The sequence below is a fragment of the Lissotriton helveticus genome, chromosome 9 (genome assembly GCF_964261635.1).
Source record: "Lissotriton helveticus chromosome 9, aLisHel1.1, whole genome shotgun sequence".
In the NCBI taxonomy this organism is placed as follows: Eukaryota; Metazoa; Chordata; class Amphibia; order Caudata; family Salamandridae; genus Lissotriton; species Lissotriton helveticus.
The window spans coordinates 135455623-135479186 of NC_136070.1; the positions used below are offsets into that span (position 1 = coordinate 135455623).

Sequence of the window (23564 nt, forward strand, 5' to 3'; positions counted from 1 at the left end):
ACTATTTACATATGACAATACAATACACATCACACCCAACCCAGTAATTTTGAAAATAGGCACTGGTACAACAACACTAAAACTTGGAAGGTTAAATTAAAACATTATCTTGTAAAAGAGTGATGTGATGGCTCAGTGGACTAAAGCATGTACTTCAGGGGCTTGTGTTTGATCTTATGGTCATAGGTCCAAATCCTGGTCGGTCCACCTAGACTTTCATCCTCCTGAAATCAAAAAATGAGTACCATTGAGTTGGGTACCAATAAATATCTTTTATTGGGAGTCCAGACATCCTTTGGGGTGAACGTGCGCTTTTAAAATGTATTTTTGAGATACATCCCTAGTGATCCACCATTGCTAGCACACTCATGCTGACAGTTTCAAAACTGAAGGCTGGGAAGAGGGACATTTTTGTGGCTGGCAGTACTCCCAAATCTACAGGAGAAGCAGTCATCCCAACAAGATTTTGTTTTAGGAACAGTATATTTGGAAAACAGTTTAACAATATTGTTGCTGTATGTTTCTAAAGGAGAATCAATTCATATATTCAACACTCATCTGGATTATAGAGTCCAGCACATTAGTTTTTTACATCAACAGATGTGTTTGCCCATCAGAAACAAAAACTATAAATGTGCCGCGGAAAAATGTTGTGCTACAGAACAATTATTGCCTTTCTGAAATATTGTAACCATGCTTTCTTGCTTTCTGTGATAATTGGTTTCGTAGTGCATGCTATGGTGGATTCTAAGTGTATTATCGAAGAAAAAGGGGGGATAGGAGCAGATAAAGGTCCAGTACCCATGCTCCCAAGCTATAAACATATCAAACAAGCATTTGCAATGCAATAGGTCTCGCATTAGGAAAGTTTGAGATATTGGTATTGAAAATGACAAATTTTGTATTTGTGTTGGTTTTGAAAATAGCTAAATTAATAGCTTTGTCATTTACAATTCCAATAGTTTTAACTTTTGCAAATGTGACACCTAGAACATTTGTAATGCAATATGTGTTGCCTTTACGTGACTTAGATGTATCGATATTACAAATAACAATGGCTTTTATTTTTTTAATAATTAATACTTAAATAAAAGTTATTGTAATTTATATTGGCAATAGCTTAAACTTTTGTAAATAACTTTTGTGAAGATTATGTTCAGTGTATTTTATTGCGACGAAAATCTAAGAACAGAAGTGAAATATTAACATATTTTTGTGACATTTGTAATAAAGCTTGAAACATTGAGAGAACATATTTGAACCAGTTGTTGTTGAATGGTTGCACAGATTGATGCTGTGGTGGCGACGAGTGATGCTGTGGCGTTGAGTGATACTGTGGTAGCGCATAGTGATGTTGTGGTGCCCCTGAGTGATGCCGTGGTGGTGCTGAGTGATGCTGTGGTGATGCGATTGATAGAGGGAGGGAGGGCGATAGATAGATAGAGGGAGGGCGCTAGATAGATGGCAGTATGCCTGGTGGATAATGATTTTTACCACTGGCGTTTCAAAGCTTAAGACTAATTAAATCCATGTGAACACCAGGCTTGTTATTCTAAGCTGTCGCTCAGAAGTTGCATAGAGAGCAGTCAGGACTTACTCCAGGGGGTGGTAAGGGAATTGGATCTCACATTCAGTGACAATCGTGTGATCACACTCAAACTCACTCAGTGTGCGGCTGATAAATATCTTTTCAGGTGCACTGATTCAAAGAGGGTTTAGGATAAAACCCCTAAAATGTCTTCAAATGTCTCTGGGCCTTCAAAGTGTCACACAAATGTGATAATGGAGAGCTGCCCGCCCTCATCACAAACGTGGGAGGGCTAGCTCTGCACAAGTGGTTCACAAAGAAGGCCAAATGAAATCAAACCTGTGGGAGGATGTGGAGTAATGGTCAGAGCCTCCGACTTTGGACCTGGGGAACTAGGTTCGAGTCTGAGTGTGGGCTCAACATCCTGTGATTCTGGGCAAATCACTTTATCTCCCCGTGCCTACTAAAAAAATTATAATGTATACTAACGTAGATGGTGCTCATATAAAGCGCTCCAATACCTTCGGGTCCAGTTCGCGCTATATAAAATCGCAAAAAAAAAGCATTTGTGCGCCCTCCAAAGCAGTAAGTGCACAAGTTTCAAGCCGGCTAGGGCAGCGCCTCCTTTCACCCGTAAGTGGTTGATAGAATGCGTGCCACTAAGCGCGGTGTGTAAGCGCCGATCAGGTACCATGTAGGCACATTCCTCTTCCGTGGGAGTCTCTGCTTATTACTTCGGCTCGGGCTTCAAGAGTGTCAACACGTTAAGTGCTAATGGCAGCGTTTGGAACTTTCCTTTGGAATTCAAATTCGACCTTTGAAAGTGGGAGCGCAGGGTCGCAAAACCAGACCGGCCTCTGGTTCATCGACATTCTCCAATATTGAAGCGAGGGAGGGTGTGCAGTAGCAGCATCACACACACAACCCGCTGGTTAGGATTAACATAAAATAATCAACGCCTGTCCGAAGTGGTATAATCTGGGTATAGCGCATTGAAGTGGCTTTACCCAAGAACTCGCTGTGAAGACAGCGGTGGTAGAGGATCAGGCAGAAGGCGCTATATCGAATCACACAGCGTGGAGGAGAATGCGAGTATTGACCCCACTCCGAGGGCGGCGCCTCCGAGGCGCCCAGTAAAAAGTTCCACTCTGACAAATAAATATTCCATCAGGGCGGGGTGCCAGGGTCCGCCCGGCGCATCTTCATCCGGAGGGCCCGGTCTGGGCTCCGTACACCTCCGCTAGAGCGCTGGAGGTAGTATACTTGTGAATGTAGTATACTTGTGAAGCGCACAGCTGCCCCAGCAACAGGGCGTCCCGGCGCTGTATAACTCTGGGGAACCCGTCCTGGCTTTCCCTGTGGGATGGTCCCTTGCTGGGAGTCCCCAAGGTGGAGCCAGGCATCCCCGGAATTGGTGGGGCCGTTGTGGAGATTAGGCAAGCTAATGCCCAGAGTTGCCGAGTGGAACCCCTGATTAGAGTAAGCACCGAAGCGAGAATTATCGAGTCCGCTGACCAAGGTCCACGACCCTGCCGCGTCGGGAATTGAACCCTGGTCCCAGGCTGACTTCTGCTCTCGGGCCTGCCGCCTCTAACCAGTGAGCCACACTACTCCACAAGGAGTGCGCCCGTTGCCCAGGATAACACACTTGTTCGGGGACAGGCACCAGGAATTCCCCACGCCCGGTCGGGCACATTCCACAAGACATGTACGGTTTACTTGATTTTTTTTTAACCCTGTAGTACTTACACTGTTACTCCATCCCCTTAGATCGCTGTGGATGCCCCCTCTCCCCTTAAACCCGATTCCCATCCTGACACAACAGCTTGAGGCAACAGGACATTAAAGCTTTGCAATATGGATGAAATCGACTTCATCATTGGGCCACAGGTAATGAATTCTAAACACGGGAGACGGGATATGAGCGATCATAAGCAGGCCAGAGGCATTCCTCTTGGCATGCTAGGAGAGCTTCAGACTGCCGGCCAAGCACCTAGACACAATGCAATACTCGCAGGAAGATCTGAAAGGCAGGGGTGCAGTTGCAAGATTTTATTCTCATTGATCATACATTTACTCACAACCCCGGGAGACCCTGCCACAAGCCTTCTGCATTAATTTCTCACACGTGTAGGCACCGCTTAGCATTGCAAGTCCTCTGCTGAATTAAATACGTGGCTTCATTACCACACTCGTTTTTGTTCCTCTAATAATACAAGGTTTAAAGACACCGAAAGAAGGAAGAAGTTGCGCTAAATCCCGTGGCTGACACAGGGCTCAGCTCGAAGCGCCCACTTTTCTAAGCGCCTCACAGATCCAAGCGCTACACCTGGTCCTCCACACCCACCTCATGTAGAAAAACAGAATTGGACGCATATTACGCTTCGGAGAGACAATCTCCATGGCTAGGATACAACAAGGCGGTGCTTAGCGCGGCCGTGCCAATCCGCTGCAGGCGGGACAGGAAGTGCGGCGAGGCACCGCCCACCGGCAGTAGAAGTCTAGCCGGGCAGAGGCGGGCGGGCGGCTGGATAGTGACGGATGCCGCGCGCGGACACCAAGGCTGGCGCGCGTGGGACTCCAGGACACCCCGCACCACTGACTGACACCGGGACTCTGCGGGGCTGATTACAATGCGTCCCCGTCTTCGAACAGGCCAGGTGATGCGGCGGAGATACCAGGGGAGTCGCGACAAAAGAGCCAGGTGAGTTGGGGGGGAGGCTGTGTGTGTGCGTGCGTGCGTGCGTGCGTGTGTGTGTGCGCGCGTGGGGGGCGTGCGTGGCTGTGTGTGTGCACGTGAACCCGTGGGGGGGGCTGTGTGTGTACGCGCGTGCGCTTGTATGTGTCTGCGTCTGTGCCTTCCTGCCTGCGTGTTTAGGTGGGAATCTGAGGCAGGGGATGTGCACGGCGCCGGCCAGGACGTGCGTGTCCACAGACACCAATTGGCGCGCGTGCCCGAAGCCAGTCTCAGATTCCCAGGAGACAGGCAACTATAGTTGTCGAGCTGGACAATGCTTCGCATTGTGCTCCAGCTCAACCTAAAAAGGGGGTCACTGTTCCTGTGAGATAAAGATACGAGAAAGATATCTAGGTCTGACCAGGACATTAAGGACAGTCAACAGGACTGTTTCTTGTTGCCCTCATAAACCCCTAGGGATGTCATGCTTCATCATCCGGCAGATGCTCCTTGTCAGGCCGGCACGCTGCAGTGCTCTACGGGTTCCCCGAAGGGTCACTTTAGCGGAGATCTTTTGGTTTTATTGCCGTTTGATGAGTGCAAGGGTGTCCAAGTGGGGTGGCTTGTTGTGTGCAACGACGTGAGTTAAAACTGAGTAGGGGATGTCAGATTAACCTTTAAAAATAGACTCCTCTGCCAGGGGCGGTCCCGGGCAAGCAGAGGAGGAGGGTAGATGTATAGGACAGGACGCACTTCTTAAACCCTGCAGCAGTGCGCAACCTCTGCCTGGAACGATGAGGCACAGCAGATGGACAACCATTTTAATTATAAAAAAGTAGGTACCTCCCTTTAAGAGGGGGACTGCCAATAATGAATTAAGTGTGGGGTAGGCTGATTACCCTTTTTAGTCCTGAAGAAGCGCCACAGATCATTTAGAGACCACTGAGGCGTGAAACATGTTGACCTGTGTTTTATTTCACTAAAACTACACAGAGCTACTTGGCCACATTATAATCCCTTAAAGTAGCACTAAACTCCCTTGGTTTTCTAATCTGGCTGAGGAGTCTATATATTAAAGGATAATCTGACATCCCCTATTCACTTTTAACTCACTTTGTCGCACACATCACAAGTCACTCCACTTGGACATCCGTGCATCATCAAACGGCAATAAAACCAAAAGTGCTCTGCTAAAGTGATCTTTCAGGTGACTTGTAGAGCATTGCAGCACTGGCCCGACGAGGAGCACTCGCCTGATGATGAAGCATGACATCCCTAGGGGTGTGTGAGTGCCACTAGAAACAGTCCTGTTGACTGTCCTTAATATCCTGTCCAGAACCTAGATATCCTTCTTGTATCGTTATCCCGCAGGACAGTGACTCCCTTTTTTGATTGGATTTAAAGTGACCACAACATGGTATTATGGTTATTGAAACAAGAGTGTAGGAAACTGGACCTTTAGAATGCAGGGGAGAGAGTTTTTAGTATTCATTTAAATTGTGGCTGAGATCCCACAGTGAAAAAAGTTGCGCTTTGCGTAGATGCCCCTTTACTGCCACCAGTCAATTACGTTGCCAAGCCCCCTCCTTCTTCACATGTCACAGTGGGTCACACACGTCTTACTTTCTGCCTCCGTTGAACCTAAATTTGCCCTGAAACTTGGAGCAAGAAGGATGGATGAACCAGGAGCCGTTGTGAACAGTTCCTGCAGCCCAATATTACATCCACCAAGAAAGAAGCCATGGTACCTTGGCACCCTCAATATGGTGCTCAAATGGGGGCCACTTAAGACATAATGGCATTGACTCAAGAGTCAACATTGAACCAAGAGTCAACAAGGGATGAGATGGAGATCTCCCAAAATCCAAAACTGACCCTAAGACAAGATGACACAAACTGAGATACATTGATTTATTGAATGCTTCATAATGTTGCTAAAAACTGTAAATCAGAGTTGTTACTTTTAATGATTCATTTGTATTGTTGCTCAATCGCCGACAATAAAGATGAAACTTGCAAAAAGCAAACCACGAAAACAGTAAAGATGAAACTCACAATTTGAGACTGAAAAGTCCCACCATAAAGAAAACTGTAGAGCCCTCCGTCGACACCATTACTCGACTGTTCATCACACTGTAAAGCACTCAAAGGGTTGTTGTTTATATCATGACACGTTGTTTTTGTCCATTAAGTGTCCGCTTGTCACCACTTTAATGATTTATCCACACCCAAACTTCTTTTAGATTGGGTTTATTCATTTAAGAGTATTTGTATCAACGACCCCTGGCAGATCATTAACTCTCGTGCCTCTCTCTCCGTTTCCTCGTCTCTCCCTCACTACATTCCATTATGACATCCCAATATTCCACTCTCTTAACATTCTGAACCTTTCACAATATAAAATACTATTACCAAATATAATGATACTCAGTGTACCCACCTTCAAATGATGTAGGGCTGAGTCAGTTTGAAACCGTTAACTTTCAAATCACAGCCGATATCTGCAGTGATACCGACACAGAGGGCTGGGGACTCACTGACACCAGCAACGATGCCATTACATAACAACGGGGTACCCCAAAAATAACCTCGGTAATTTACAATACATACCAACAGTGGTCCAATCGGAATGATCCACCAAACGGATGAAGTGAAATTAATCAACTTATCCTGATTGCTTTTAAATAACCCTTACTCATCTGACTCAAGGATGGGGTTAAATATTTTTTCTGAAAATAGGGGAGAGTACATGTAACTATATATATTTTACATCACAAACAAGGAAAACACTCTTAAATGTATGTTTTTTCTGTATATACAGAAAAAAATGTCAACCCCTTCCTCGAGTTAGATGAGTTAGAGTTGTTTAAAAGCAATCAGGATAGGTTGATGTATTTAACTTTATTTGTTTGGTGGATCTTGCCGATTGGACCCCTGGTGTTAGGTACTACCAAGCTAGGTATAAAGCCTCGAAGGAGGCAGAAGGTAAGTTCAAAGTCTTTATTAAAGAAATACCGCTGACACCAGAAAGCACGTCTTCACAGGGATTACAAGTCACAGCAACTGCCACTCCAACCGTCACCCATGCCCAAGGTTCTACCCTGGAACAGTAGGACGTCATAGAACACTTGGGCATTGGCATGCGGCAGGAGAAGCAGTGCGAGGCCAGAAGAAGACAAAAGGCATAACAGAGCAGGATAATTATGACATAAGGATGTACAACATAATACTAGGATGGGCAGACATTGACACTGAGACAGGGAGACACTGGGTTGGGGACTTACTGGCACCAAGGTAGGAACACACCGGCACAGATAGAGGGAAACACTGACACAGATACACTGACACGAGAATGGGGATTCACCGACAACGAAGTAAGGACACACTAATGGAATGGAGACCTCTGGCACTGAAATAGAGACACCCTGATGCGATGGGGAATGACAGGCACAACTGGTACTGCTACAGGGTGTCTAAGATATAGAGAAAGTGACACACTAAAACTGGGATGGATTGTCACTGACTTCTGTGGGCCCCATTTAATCATTACTGAATTCAGGGGGTCCCAGCCTAAGCAATTTCGATGATTAGAGCCACAAAACAAAACACAAAAATGCAGTCTCAAGCATTCATCAAACAAATACACAAATGATGAAATATTTTATTTAATTCACAAATAAATATAAAAAATCGAAATTTTAATGGGAAGATGGGAACTATTCAACTGAGACCAATCATCATCCATATTACATTCTGTTTCATGAACTCGTACTAACTGCTGCCACAAACCAATCCGAGGATACCGCCTTCATTTTAAGCCTCCAATTCAAAATTGCTTCACATTTACAGAACGTTTTAAAATTTTTAATTTTATATTGTGCTTCATTATTTACATGCACTCTATTAATCTGTTAATATTATTTAATTTTGTAAGCATTCACAATCGCTGAGTAGGTGTACCAGACCCCCAGGTGCCCCCAGACCGATACTGAGAACCAGTGATGTAGAGAAAGGGACACATTGAAACTGGGACGGATTGACACGGATAGTGAGACACATACACTGACTCAAGAACGGTGGGCATGGACTTTTGTAAAGGGACACACTGCCACTGGGACAGAGACGCACTGAAACTGGTTCCAGAGCTCACTAATTGCAGTAGCGGCTTGTGTCGGCGTGGCGGGGTGGGAGTGGGGACAGGAGTGTGTTCTGGGATGGGAACAACGAATAAGCGTTAAAAAAGGGAAAAAAGAAAGTTACCTGCTGATCGACACATCGCCGCTCTTCTGCTCCTGACTGCAGCACAGGCTTCCAGATGGCCATTGCAGCCAATCAAGACACTGTGGGATGGGCCTTAGTAAGCCCACCAGTGCAAGGGCTCATCCTTCTTTTCGCACTAGTCCTTTAGACTATCAAGGAAGAAGTTGGCACGGAAGCTGTAATATTAAACAAAGTATTTATTAAACCTCATGAGGTGTAACCACATCTATACACAACCCTCAGGCAAGGTAAGAGGCAGCACATGGAATGCAAGAACTGTTGCACCTTTATACCAAATATCTGCAGTATTAGCATGGATACTCAACAGAAGGCGGTACAAGTGTTCACAAGAATAGTTACATGTAAATATATGGTCAAGATAGAATTGCTTAGTCAACAAGGTAGGAGGAGCTACAAGACTACTAACTTTAGCTGAAAATCTGACAGTTACATGTAAAACAGGTGTATGCTAGCGACTACACATCGTTTCAAGCATGCGCAAAACTCTAACTCAGTACTGACTCTAACGGAATACATGAGCAATGAACAGTGAAGACGGAAAAGCACGCGGCGAGCACATGACTAGCTATAATGGCTGCCGTGAACAAAATGGCTTCAGCTCATGCGAACAGTGGCCACTGCCAATTTTCCACAACGCTGCTCTCATGCATGAGAGCAGTGTCAGATTGGCCTGAGCACCCAGCATTTGCGCTCCCAGGGAGAATGAATATACTGGAGCTGACCCTCTATGACAAGGATGTTGCTCTTGACGATGAGCTTTTGGCTGTCAGCTTTGATGTTGGGAGGCTCACACCTGGGAAGCCGCTCAAGAGCACATTCCCCATAAAGCCACATGTCTAATGCCCACACTTTCACATTTTCAAACCGGTTGTTCGAGCTCTCTTTGGCATATACAAAAGGCTGTGAAGGGTTAATGCGATGGAACTTTATTAATTAAGTGGAGCACTATGTACATATCACAAGACAATACAATACATGTCATGCACAACCTAGTAATTTTGAAAATCGGTAAATAGGTACTGGGATCACAACACTAAACACATACGTAGAACAAAAATTGTTTAAATGCCAAAATATGTTTTTAATGTAAAAAGTATATTTTAGTTTCAGTTTATTGGTGTTTGAGAACATGCCAGTTTATGCAAAATAAACATCAACAATAAATATGGTATTATTCAAATACGTCCATGTGTAAAACAAGAGGCTTACTAACCAAATTCCTCTATCTGAAACTCATTAAAGCTTTAAAAACACTTATATGATCCCAAATGCCACCAATACCAATATGTAAAATGCCCAAATTCATCTGAAAACTCTATAGCTAATGAACAAATACTATAGTTGAATGCCAGTGGTGCAGTAGATCAGTGTAATAGCTAAATAATCTTTAACTGTCTTCCAAGATGACAACTGGACTAGAGAATGGCAAAAAAGTCCTACATTTGTCTTAGATCGCTTTAACCCTTAGTAACTCGATCAGCACCATGGTAAAAATAAAAATATATGAAAAAATAGTTTTGAGCATAGAATACCCTAGCGCTTCCCGAATAGTTTGCTTAAAATTAATTTAATCTCGCATTAACCAACTTGTCATATTTAATTACTAACAATTCTTATTCATAAAGTGCTAAGATATACTCTGTCCCTAAATTTGATCAATCCCTAAGCGTATACTCCATTTACACGCAGCAGAGTCTCTAGATTTTCTCTTTTCCTCTATGTTTTATTTAGATCAGCACTGGATGCTAGACGAGATAAACTTTGTTAATCATGGTGAATGTATATATTTGTTTTGCTAAGTCGTACATCCAGCAATATTCGAATAGTATTTACTAATATGCCAACATAACATTAAGCATTGTCATACCAACTATTTGCAATGTGTTCTTACTGTATGAAATACATTTCCAAGTTTAAAACATCACATTGTCACATATCATCATCGCAAAATTCCTCAATCCTTCCATATAACACATTTGGGGCCAGATGTAGGAAGCCTAATACTGGTCGGTAATGGCTAAAATTACATAATTTCGGCCGTTACCGACCGGCATTAGGCTTTTCAGATGGAGGGGCCTAATTTCAGGATTCTGTAATTTACGGAAACGTTAATTTAAGGAATCGGTAAATTACCGAATTCTTAAATACTGATTTGGTGAATTACCGAATCCTTAATGTAGGAAGCACTCAAGTGAGTGCTTTTAACTTGTAAGGATTCGTTATTTATCACCAACTACAAGTTAGCAGAAGTTAGGCTAACCAACCCGGGCCCCCATAACTGGCAAGTTTACTACGTCCATGTGTGATGTGCTGCTCCAGTCCAGGTTTTTTCTTTGAATTCTGGGACTTGTAGTTCTGTTTTATAATGGAATAAACAAGACTTCAGCCGCTGAATCATTAATATGATGCTGGTTATATATATTCCAGTGTCATGTGCTGTGAAATCTAACATTTTTGTTTTCACTTCCTGCTTTTCACATCCTTGACCAATGTTTTGTGTATAATTAAATAAATAGTTACGTCTGGGTAGACCACACACGCTTGGTGTCTGTCTCTCTCGTGTAAAGTTTGTTGAAATGAAGGGAAAAGAGTGTATTTTGCTGTTTGGGAACCTGGCGACTGGCACCTCGAGAGCGCCCTACAGGCAGGGGCGTAGTGAACCCCCACTTTGGCTGCTGCAGCGAGGGTGGGGCTCTTTATGGGCCTCTTCTGTCTGCAACTTGGCAAAGTCTCATAAATAACACTATGTAGGAATACAACCTCAATAGAAGAGCAAGCAAACGCAAAACGTGGGTAAATAGAAATGGGAAGGAAGGAATATTGAATAAAAGGAAGGGTGAAAGGAAGGAGGGATGAGTAGGTGGATGAATAGGTTTGTGGATGAATGTGTGTGTAGATGGATGAATGGATGAAAGAATGAGTGAATGGATAGGTGAATAGACAGGTGAAAGGATGGTCCAGTAAATGGATGGATGGGTGAAGAATGGATAGATGAATGGACATGTGAAAGAATGGAGGGAGGGGTGAGTGGGTGAAAGGATGAGCAAATGGGTGGCAGAGTGAACAAATGAGTGACAGGATGGATGTCAGAGTGGATGGAAGGATGGGGATGGATGGCAGGGTGCATGGATGTATGGATGGCAGGGTGGATGGACGGATGGCAGAGTGGATGGATGGCTCAGTGGATGCCAGAGTGAATGCATTGATGGAATGTGATAAGATTGATGGACTGTGAAAAGATTGAATGATGCATGAAAACATGAATGGATGTAAGAATGTAAAGGTGAAATAGTGGAGAGTAGAAAGTGGATGGAAGGGTGAAAGGATGAATAGATATATGTCTGGGTGGAAGAGACAAGGGAGCTCTTCTAGGGAACAGTCGGCTCACCTGCTTCCATTGCTTCGTGCCATCAGAGCTTTCCTTTCAAAGTGGGGGTACTTTAATTTTGTGCGGATTCCATCTTGCAAACACTCCCTGCCTCGCCCAGGATTTGAAAGCACGCCCCACTGTCCCTTGGCTCAGCTTTTAGTACATATGAGACCTTGAGAGTAAACAGAGGTTAGTCCGGGCGTGGCCGACGTTTTCATTTTGAGTAATAAACTCAAGCGACCTACAAGATGTTCCAGGTTTGTGACAGAGACAAGCAGTACACGTGACCAGGCCTGTCCAAACAGAGGCCAGTGATACCGCACGCCTGTGGACCAGGTGCCTTACGGTGACAGGTGCGACTATTAAACACCGCGATGGTATCCAGGTTCCTGTCATGAAAGGCTGAGTCAGCAGGATTAAAACTTGCGCTTGCAGATAGATCGCCACATACCTCAGCGGGTAGCGTCTAGCTCTCGGAGGCATGCCATCTGGACAAATACGAATACTTCACGTCATTTCAAGGAGCATTTGTGTTGCAGCAACTCCATACTCCCAGTACCTCGCCTGTGATCTTTATTGATTTAGCCCCATTGAAGACTAAAATGACGTGTTTGCATGTAACTCCTCCTCCCTGTTCTAATTGTGTACACAAATTAAACTAAAAATAAAAAAGAATTCACTTTTTTCATGTGGCACTGTGCCCCTTGCAAAGACGGGATACGCCAAATCTGCGGAAAAAATATACAATCTGTGGAAAAAACTGGCATAATCTATGGGGAAAGCTACATTCAAGGGGAACATCTGCAAATCAGAGAAAAAGTGACCTTTTAAATGTGGGTGTTATACATGCGAAAAGTCAAACCAAATATTTTAAACTACACCCCGGGAATCGCGAAAAACCAAAGAAATATAATTTCAAACGGTGGCCTTAAAGTCTGCTTAACAAGCCAAAAAAACACACCGCATTAAAGAATGAATGACCTGTGCTATGCTTTCTAAATTAAGTTCTGGTAACTTTTTAAAAATGTTTTTATTTTATTTCGAATGTTTTCTTCCTATTTATCTCGAATTTAAAATGAACAAACCTGCCTGTATCTTCAGAACACCCCTTACTAAACATACGTGGAGACTCCTCAAGACCTGCCTCTTCAAACAGTAGCAGCCTACCACCTCCCCCCCCACCCCATCCTCCCCTACCCAGCGTCTTGAGACCCTCAAGGGTATGTAAAGCGCTTTACAAATGCTGTGATTGATTGATTGCATTTGAGTGGCTTGGATGGTTGTCCTCCTACATCAAAAACATTTTGAAAAGTTATTTTAAGTCATTGAAAATGTTTGGAAAAGTCGCCTGAGACAGACGTATTTATTTTAGGATAAAAGTGTACATGCACTGGTAAAGAGAACTGACGGGCTATTTCTTTTTTTAATTTCTGATTTTTTTTTATTGTATATAAAAAAATATATATTTACATGGACAAGGCTTATACATGAGTGGAAGAAGAAAGTAGGCGGAGGAAGAGAAAGAAAAGGGTAGAAGGAAGAGGGAGAGGGAGAGGGGGGGCGGTAGTCAGTATTCTGGAGGTTGTCGGGCTATTTCAAAATGTATGCTGATGAGGCAATCTTTTTACATATCCTTAGGCACAGGGGCGTAACACAGCCCCCCCCCCCCCCGCAGCCCCCGCGTTGCGGGGGGGGCCGGTCCCCCACTTCCCTTCAGGGGCCCCCTCCAGGGGCCACCCTTGGCCTCACAGCCAGCACATAGTTAAGCTCGCCCTAAATACCTGTGGCCTCTTTCATAAATTGAATGGTGCGCGGCGCGCACGTCTCAGCGTAACCCTTGTCCTGCATGCGCCTAACGCAATTAAAAGTGCGCGTGAACTGAAGAAGCATCAACAGGGACTGTGCGGCCGCCGGCCAGCCATAATTTAATAATTATTGCTAGCCTCCGAGTCAGTGGCCGCTTGGATGTACGTGGTCCCGCGCTCCTGCTGAGTCACATAAAATATCTGTTAGACTAGGTAATCCCCACCTGGGACACGATGCATTAAGTGGCCGGACTTGTTTCCAGAGGGGGTTTGCTGGCATCGGAGCTGCCAGTGCTTTTATATTATTGTCCTAATTTGGATAGCACCCAGTGTTTAAAGATGTCAAAACTGAACTTTTTAACATCATAATAACGTGTATGGCGATAAACAACGAGTTCCTTAAGCAAGTTTGAAAGGAGAATCCATTGAACATTCTCTAAATTATTCACGTTTGGGATATGGACTAATTGTGTAAAGGTGTCATATTTTCAAGCGTGTGTCATTTTGGAAAATATAGTATAAGATGATTTGTTTTTTGACGTAGCTTTGAGCATAATTGAAATCAAGACAAGTGAAAGTTTGAAAGGAGCAGCGGACGAACATTTCACAATTTATTTGTTTTAGGGATGTGGACTTGTGAAGGGTTAATATTTCATTGAACGGGGCATTTTGAAAAACATACTTTAAAATCTGACTTTTTAGGTAGTTTCGAGCATTGTCGATATCGGGATAAGTGTATTATGGGAGTTGGAGGCTTGAGGCTAACGCTTGGCAGTTGTAGGAAGAACAGGTGATTAATCACGAGGCTTAAGTGAGTGAGTAACGAGGGCGGCAACCAGGCGTTTAAAAAGAGGTGACCTCATGGGGAAGATAACGCTCTATTTCGAGATGTGAAGTTGAAAGTGATCTCTGACAGGTACGTGTGCATGGCTGAAAGTAAAGATGGGGGGAGAATGAGAGAGGGGGAACGTTGTGGGTGAATGGGTAAATGCAGTGTATGGGACATGATAATAGTAAGCAAGTATGAAGGGTGGGAAGGATTGTAAAGAGAGACAGAATAATGAAGTTATGGCAGATAGAGGGTGTGAGGTGAGTGTGAATTAGTAACATAGTGGAGAGAGGGATGGACAGAGTATGAGGGGAGATTGTGAAGTAGTGAAAGGTATAGTAGATAGAGTGACTGGGGAGAGTGTGAATAAGTGATATAGTGGATAGAGGGGCGCACAGAGTGAGTGGGGGGAGTGTGGATTAGCGGTAAAGTGTATAGAGGGGAAGTGGAAGAAGGGGTGTTAATGTGTAAGTATGAATGAGTAAGGAAGTATGATGGGTATGACAGGTTTGGCTTTAGGAAAGAGTTGAAATAAGTGGAAAGAGCTTCACAAGCGAAGGGAAAATGTACAATGAAGGGATTGGTATGGTATGGAAATTAATGGGAGGGATTGTTAAATGATGACGATGTAAGGAAGATTAGCACACAATAAACTGGATTATATTCATTTGTCACCAATAGTTATTATCACATTATGAAATTAATTTTGAACACGTACACTAGAGATATTATGTTAATTGAGAATGTTTGTTTACTTGCAGTTACCCCTGATGAAGGGCAAGTGTAAGCCCGAAATGCATTGGGTCCAATAAAAGAACACTGCTTAGAACCTACCATGCTTTTCAATCGTGTTCTTTGACGAGGTCCACTGAGAGCATTAGAAGTGTGTGAAATAGTATGGCAACATACACGTGGCTCATCTACAAAAAGTGATAAAATGACGAAGAAAGTACGGAGTAATATGGTGTTAACTTTGTGGAATTAAATAGTATAAAATGGTGGAGATAATCAGAAAATGCTGTGCCACTGGGTTGGGGCGGAAAAATCGCCCCACAGTAAGATGTGTATTGTGAGCGTGCCAGTGGGCAAGGCACGCATCCAGTGAGAATGCACGCGCTACATGAGGACAAGGATTAAAATGTACTAATTTCAAAAAGTCGGTGTGCATCCAAACCCCCCAATTGATGATAGTACTTTTACATTAACCTAAAGCGTGCATCACTATTCTCACGGATGCTGAAGTGCTAAGTGTTCGCCTTTCTTTCCCCCTCAGCAGTAAAATGATGCAGTGTGCGTACTACATTCAGGGCCCAAGGAATTATTCAACAGTGGAGATTCAAATTAGCATGACTAACTTGTGAATCATAATAATAGGCGTAATGTGGCAGTATTTTTTTGTATGTGCGTTTTTGTCTGGTGAAAGATAATGCCTCATTAGTACCAATCATTAGCCGATAGGAAGTACCACGCGGGGCACTTTTCATTTGTATTTTTTGATCTGTTTGAGATACGTTTTTTTCAATCTGTAAATTACCCAACAGATGGTGGATATATGGCAAGTGTAGTGATTCAATAGTTATGCTTAAAACTTTAATATTTATGGAGGTTGCAATTGAGTGAAAAGGTTTCAGAGGTGTGACAATCCAGACATGTACCTTTTTACATCAATCCCTTCAGAAGCTAATTTTCATTTCCGTCCCACCCAAAGTCTTGCTGACAACGAGGCATGGCTTATTACAGCAGCTGGGGTCTTGATAAGAAAATACAAGAAACCTCAGCTGCAGGCCATCTACTAGGCACGATATTGGGGCTTCAGTGACCACGCCTGGGTATGCAGACTAATTTGCAAGCACACTTACCATTATCCGCGTCCACCCACTATTTTCACAAGGTGGATGCCTTCCACCCTGCCTAGAAGTTGGGCTCCAATGAAAAGTAGGTGGAATGTGTCCCAGTGTAATTTGAAAACACCATCCGGGACACATTCTGCACGTTGTTCTCAGTTTACGATCGGAATAACGTGTAGGTGGGTCAGGGCTTTCTTAGTTCAGACTCCTGTTGGGCCCACAACAAATATCCAATCTGAGGGGTCATCAGGCCTCCTTTTGTTGGATTTTCCTGGCAAGCAGCAGTCAGAAGCCTCACACCAAAAGATAAATTCAGCAGAGGGGAACAAAGGCTCACACCTTGAAAGCCCTTCACACATACTTTAAAGAGGCAGCGCTTCACTTTGTTCAGGCTGTGTTTTGGAAATATGCATGAGCTGTAAGAATGTCAGATGTGTTGGTCTTTTCCAGTATTTACATAAAAGAAATAGCATTTATATAGTGCTTACTACCCCTCAGGAGGCGTTGTAATAATTTAGTAAAGCAGTATGGGTAGAATAAGTTTACGCTGACAAAAGTGCAAATCTTCTGCCTAAATCAGGAGGGATTCCCTGTATACTGGAAAATGTGCTTTAATGTACTCATGATAGACATGTTTAAACATACATGTGAGTGCTTAAGATCTGATGTCACTTCTTATGATGCCACTTCCTGTACAGTCACGGTCCTGTGTTGTCACGCGCCGTGCTGTCACACGCCATGATGCCACTTGCATACTGATTAAACAGGTTAGTCCACCCCACTTAAAAAAATTTTTTTTTAGGGCTTGTGCCCTGGTTATATATAAAAATGTATTCATTTGTAATCTGACTTTTCTGTCTTTGTTCCCTTTTAATTATCAGTCATGGATCATTCAGGGAGCCCTAGAACACAATTAAAAGTGCTTTCTATTTATATTTACTGTTCGAAGTATGCACGGATAAGTAAGTCTGGGACATCAAAACAAATGGACTGGTAACCCTAATCATAAGACTGGATGTTTGTCGCAGTATCAGCACATTATTTATTTCCTAAACCAGCTATCTCTATAATGCCATAATAGCAATAATTTAACTTATATCTGAAACCCTATGCCACAGTCAATAACATACTGGGTTATTTCAAATGTCTGGGAATGCACCCTGCATTCAGACAACTCACTCCTCATTCTTGCCCTTCACTTTCACGCTCACGCTGCACTCACAGCGATGACAATGCACTCACACTGATCACCATGCATTCACACCATTCACCCACTCACCATGCACTCACAGTGTTCACCCTGTACCTCAACGTGCAGTCACATAAGCATACACCTCACCCACCTGTCCCCCTCACTGTTCAATTTGCAATCCCATTCAAACAACCCCATCACTAACTATGCATTCTTTCGTCCCACTCTGAACTTACATCCGCACCCAAATTCATATGGTCAACTCACTCACCCTGAAGTCACGCCTCTTACCCTACTGTCACACTGCTGCATCGCTCACTGTGCACTCACATGGGGACTCCTGCCACCCACAAAGCGCAGAGGGTTAATGTGCCTGCTACAAAGAATGTGTGCCATGCAGATCACATAGCTGAGTGTGAGTAGCGCTATAAAAAATGAAATGTTTGTCAGAAAGGTGCTATAATCAGATGAGGTGCATTGTTGGTGAGTGGTAGGGAGGGAATTCACGGAAAAGGAGGAAATGGAGGAGGGGGCACCAAAACGACTTGCAACGTGTTCGACCAGTGCTAGGGCCTGCCCTGGCAGAGAGTGGTAGCCCCCCTGAAGTTCGGGTCTGGTTGCGCCTCTGGTTTCAATCCCCCATCTAACTCAGGACTTTCATTCTCGCTTCCCTGATTTGTTATCTGAGGCTTAGGTCGGTGATGGCCACTGGCGAATCAAGGGGCAAAGCCAATCTGTGTGCTACCCCCAGTGCCACACCCATTTGATCTCCATAGTATAGATATGTCTATCTCTGGACATTATATGGTACTTCTCACGTTTTGAACCATGAGCTGACGGTGTTGAATATAGACTTTGATTTTTTTAAGCACACTGCTATGCTAATACAGAATTGTCAACCATGTTGAAAATAACGAGTTCGAAAATGTATATTTTTTGTAGACCACAGAGTTTATAATGTGAGGACACATAAGTCTCTTACTCCTCCCAGTATTGATGTTAATTATTCACAGAATATGCAGTATTCATCTCCATTTTTAAAGATCAAGGATTCATCTTCACAATAATCTCTCTGTGGAAAAAAGGATGTGTCCATCACTCTGCATAACCAACCCATTAATATAGTACGCTTTACTCCCTTCTAAAATTCTATTGCATTCATCGGCAAAAGAGAAAGGAAGGTGATTGGAATCTTACTTTTCCCTTTAACCCCTTGCCTGTGGGGCTGATTCCCCCACTGTGCTGGGGGTGCGCACAGCGCCCCCGTGCTCGTGCTCGCACGGTGGCGCTGTGCTCATGACGAGCCGAGCTCATCACAGCCACACCCGTTTCTGTGGCATATTCAGCACAGCGGGGGAATTAGCCCCGCATGCGAGCGTTGCGGCCGTTATGATGAGCTCAGCTCGTCATGAGCACACGGCCACCGTGTCTCATGACGAGCTGAGCTTGTCATGAGCATAGGAAGGGTTAACAACTAACCACGTTATCATCTCCAGCTTTACTCTGAACATCCTAAAACACTTCAATATAGACTTGCTCAGACGGAGAGCTGTTATATGTGAGTGGAGTGTATTGGAAAAAAGATGTGTGCACATATTTTAAAAGCAAGCTTACAACTAGCTACTATTTGTTTGAAATCATTAGCCACTCGAGCAAATTTGGTTGCTTCTAACTAAACTGTACATGCCTTTGCTTTTTCACGAACCAACGCGAGGGGCTGAAAGATATCTTTTCAAATTATTTAGGTACGTGGGTTTTGGTGCCCCTTTACCTGCAGGACGGTCTCTGGCCACCCTGTTACTTCCATTTACATGCCCACCATTTCGTGATGGGCGACTATCTTCCCTCACACTTCTTTTCACGAGCAGTAAATTCTCATCTCCTGTTCCATGCCGGGGCCTAGGCCTGATTCTAAGTGCTCTGCCACGTATCATGTTTGTCGAGCCATATCCTTGGGATCACCTCTTGCCAGGGCCTTTTTTACTTTTCCACAGATCACAATTGCTGCCTCTTAAGCTGCCATTACTGGATGGGAGATTATTGCAACCATTAAAGGCTGATGCTATCCAGAGACATTTTAAGGCATGGGCAAAATGGGCTCCGGCACCTTTATGCAAAAATAAAAGGGGCATTGTTTGACTGGATGGGTTTGATGTTTATGCTGGTAAATTGTATCGCTTTATCAGGCACTTTGAAATATTTATGCCTTCATGCACAAACAAAAGGGGAATTAGTTTTACTTAATAGGTTTGATTTAGGTATGCTTCTGCATGCTATACTTGTTATTAATTTACTAGTCACTTTGAAATATTCGCACCTTTGTACACCAACCAAAAGGGCATTTGTTGACTAAAGCGGTTTGAGTTTTGTATGCTGCTTCCTGCTGTACTTGTTACTGTTTTGCCAGTCACTTTGAAATATTTCAGCCTTCAAAAAGTGAATTGTTAGTCTAAACCAGTTTGATGATTGTATGGTGTTGTTGTTGTTGTTGTTTACCAGTTGCTTTGACATATATGTGCCTTTATGTACACACCAAACAGAGAATTGTTTGACTAGCCTGGCTTCATTTTTGCATATTGCTGGACTTGTTTTTATCATGCACTTTGAAAGTATTTTCACCTTGATGCAAGAAAGTTGGATTATTTTACAAAACATGCTTGAATTTTGTATATTGCTGGACTGGTGATTGCTTTATTATCCACTTTGGAAGTATTTGCAGTTTTCTTTTGCTTTACCAACTACAGTGTGTATAGATTCTGTCATTAGGTACTTGTTGATTTAGTTTGTTTTTATTCTACATGCGGTGCTATTTATGGTGTTGCTTGTACTTGTCTGTAATATGTGTGCATTAAATCTTGTATTTAGCATTATTTATACTACAGAAATGATAAATTCAAACAGACAAACATCTGCATCACTGTTCTGAAGCATTCAGTTTTCATCCTCATCCTCATTTGCCTGCCTGTTTTGTCATGCTTACTAATAAAAACATGATGGTAGAAATTGAAATTGCTTCCTCAGTTCACGTTATCATAAACAGACCTACACTGTCGCAAGGGTGTGGCATTTTGATAATTCACTAGTCTATTTCACTTGGAATTCACAGGTTACTGAGTTATAGCTTGTGTAATTCTCATGTATATTGTCAGTCGAGTCTATGAAATTGCAGGTTTGGGTTTGTCTTTTCAAGTTATTGCCCATTAATGTCAATACTATTTCAGACCCTTCATATTTGTTCTTTGTTCTTCAGCCAGAGCCAGTTCCTGAGACAACAGGATCACTCCTTGGCCTTGTTCTGATTGCTGCCTCAGTTAAATAATCTACTCTTGACAGTATTGTTACAAATGGCGTAACTTACAGGTTAATAGGGTTTCCCACTTTCTCATTAGAACTGTAAGCCAAGACAATATAGAAGCATTTCATTAAATGTTGGAGGTTGCAAGTCAAAATATACCAGATTTTCGGGTGGTGGGGCAAAGTGGTATGTGGTGGGCCTGACCGGGGGGGCCCCCTCCATGTGCTTTGCAGGGGGGCCCCCTCAAGTTTCGTTACGCCACTGCTTAGGCAGTCTGCATGCATTGATTTCAGTTGGGGTTTGACTGGTTTCTGAAGCTGCTAATCTTTCTGTGCATGGTGATGTCTGTTTTTGCTGCTAGACAAGGCAGTCCTTCCTTGAGGTTAGGTAGGGCATCACCTTGAGGGCGCCAAGTAGTAGCGGTGCTAAATTATTGCGAGAGGCCCGAAAACTTGTCTTGGTTAAGTTTCAGGGAGTACTCGTGTGGGCAAATTTGTATTTTGCTTCAGTTCTGAAAATAAAGGTACCCTGAATCCTCCTGTTAGACTTCCGGGCACAATAAAGACCGAAATATGCAGATTTTATTGAGAAATCCTTTGTCAGGATTCTGGCTGTCTCTAACCATGATTCTTTGGCCACAGATAGTCACAGATGTTTTTGTGATCACAGATCCCTGGACAGAGGCAGCTTCAAGTCTTTATTTGCGAAAAACAAATTGCTGCAGTTCTTCTACATGGCAAAAGCCAGTTTAACTTGCCTTTCTCCCAACTTGTTTAGCAATGTCTATTGCATTGCATTATAGTTGCATTTATATAGCTTTTCACACACTGAAGCTCATTTGTGAAAGGGAGGCAGGCTGCTTGGCGTGTTACCCTATGGGGCGCGTTTTGATGTGAGCCGGAGTTGTTCTTGCATCATGTTTTGTCACTGCCTACGTGCTTGAATTTCAAGCGGGGCTAGACATAGGCCGCTTGAACCTTAGATACTGGTGTACGGATGGCTGGCGTAGCGCAGTTTAATAGGAAGTATTGTGGGTTTGTGTCTGTATTCAAGCGAGTGCTTACATCTTGTGCAGCTTTCAGTCTTCTCTAGCGCCCAAGCAATGTGACGTTTCTGGATGTCCTCCCGCACAACACATTATTAACCCGGAAGAGCTTCAGGACGTGTCTTTGTTTTACTTCTGGGGGTAGTAAAATGATGAAACACACATTTTGAAGGAGTACTTTGAGGTATTGTGGTACATTTATTTTGTAATGCTATTCAATTGGAGTTAGGCTAAATGCAATCCTATGTCGCAATTAGGTAAGTAGACGTCTTCAGCTCAGATGCCTTTTTCTATGTAGGGGTTCTTTCTTCTTAAGCGAGAGCCTTCAGCGATTAGGTCACTGATGTGCAAGCCAATCAGGGTGTAAATAGTAGCTCCCATTAGGATGCAGTGCTGCATAAGACCTAGTGATGGTGTGATTCTTATTGGGTATCCCATAGCAATGGGAGAGTGCTCTGTTGAGCTACATGGCAGATCCAGGTTGCCAATCTGCCTCGTGTGAGCGAACGATTGGTCCCAAGGGTGTGATGGGAGTGTATAAAGGCTTCCTGAGCCAGAATAAAATACTTACAAAAATTAGGTCTAATCTCAGCACTTGTGCAATGCACCCTTTGTGATGTTCTGCCTGTGATGGGTCCCTCTTAGGTGGAACTGGGCCTGAAGTGGATCTCATTAATTGAATCAGTAGGTACTCTGAATACCCTGAGCCATTGACAGGTGATTTTGTGTGGTGGGAAGAACACCCCTTTTCCTATTCTTGAGAGCATGGATGCAGCAAAGTGTTCAAGATACCTGAATGGGAGCAGTAAATGGCCCATACAAGCTGTCTATCTTTCAGTTCAAAGATGCTATGGATGGCTGGGGCACCGGCCCTAGATTACCCAGGCTAAGCATCATAGTTTGTCCATTCTCCATGGTGGTCCACTCTAAAGGAGCTGCAAGTGGACAGAAGGGAGCATTGCCTTTCTAAGGAGATTGCTCTTCTTCCGCAGTTGGTCGGTGTAAGCAGAACATGAAATCTTGCAAGGAGAGGAGTTTGGATGGTCTAGGAGTCTTGGTGTGAGAAATAATCCCAACAAGAAAGGTGAAAACACAACAGTTGATGGACAGATTGCAGAACAATATCATACATTCACCCCAGTACAGAGATCTGGGCCTGAATCCATCGTTTTTTGCTCACCATGCCATTCCAGTTTGAACCCAGCCATATGCAAATTAGTCTTGACCCTGTGCCCCATGGGAACAGTCCTGCCTGAACTGCCAAGCCAGGTCCTCCCGGGACTGGAAACAAGCACCCTAGGACCGGTTTCGGGCTTTCAGCCCTCATCAGCCAGGATAGCTCGATTCCAGTGGCATGGAGAGCACGGGACTCACGTCTGAGCATACCCGTTCCACTCGGGGTGACAAATGCAAAAACAACAGTTGATGGACAGAATGCAGAACAATGTCATACATTCAGCCCAGTACAGAGAACTGGGCCTAAATCCATAGTTTTTTTTACTCACCATGCCATTCCAGTTTGAACCAAGCCATATGCAAATCAGTCTTGACCCTGTGCCCCAAGGGAACAGTCCAGCCGAACTGCCAAGCCAGGTCCTCCCTGGACTGGAAACGAGCATCCTAGGACCGGTTTCGGGCTATCAACACTGATTTGCATATGGCCAGGTCTAAATTAGAGTGACATGGTGAGCAAAA

The 23564-nt window shown here is 43.7% G+C and overlaps 1 protein-coding gene across 2 annotated transcripts in view; it reads left to right on the forward strand.

Annotated features, from left to right (window-relative positions):
• PLA2G4F (phospholipase A2 group IVF) overlaps nucleotides 1-23564 on the forward strand; it is a 341301-nt gene that overhangs the window by 59882 nt on the left and 257855 nt on the right. The gene's annotated exons all lie outside the window — the stretch shown is intronic.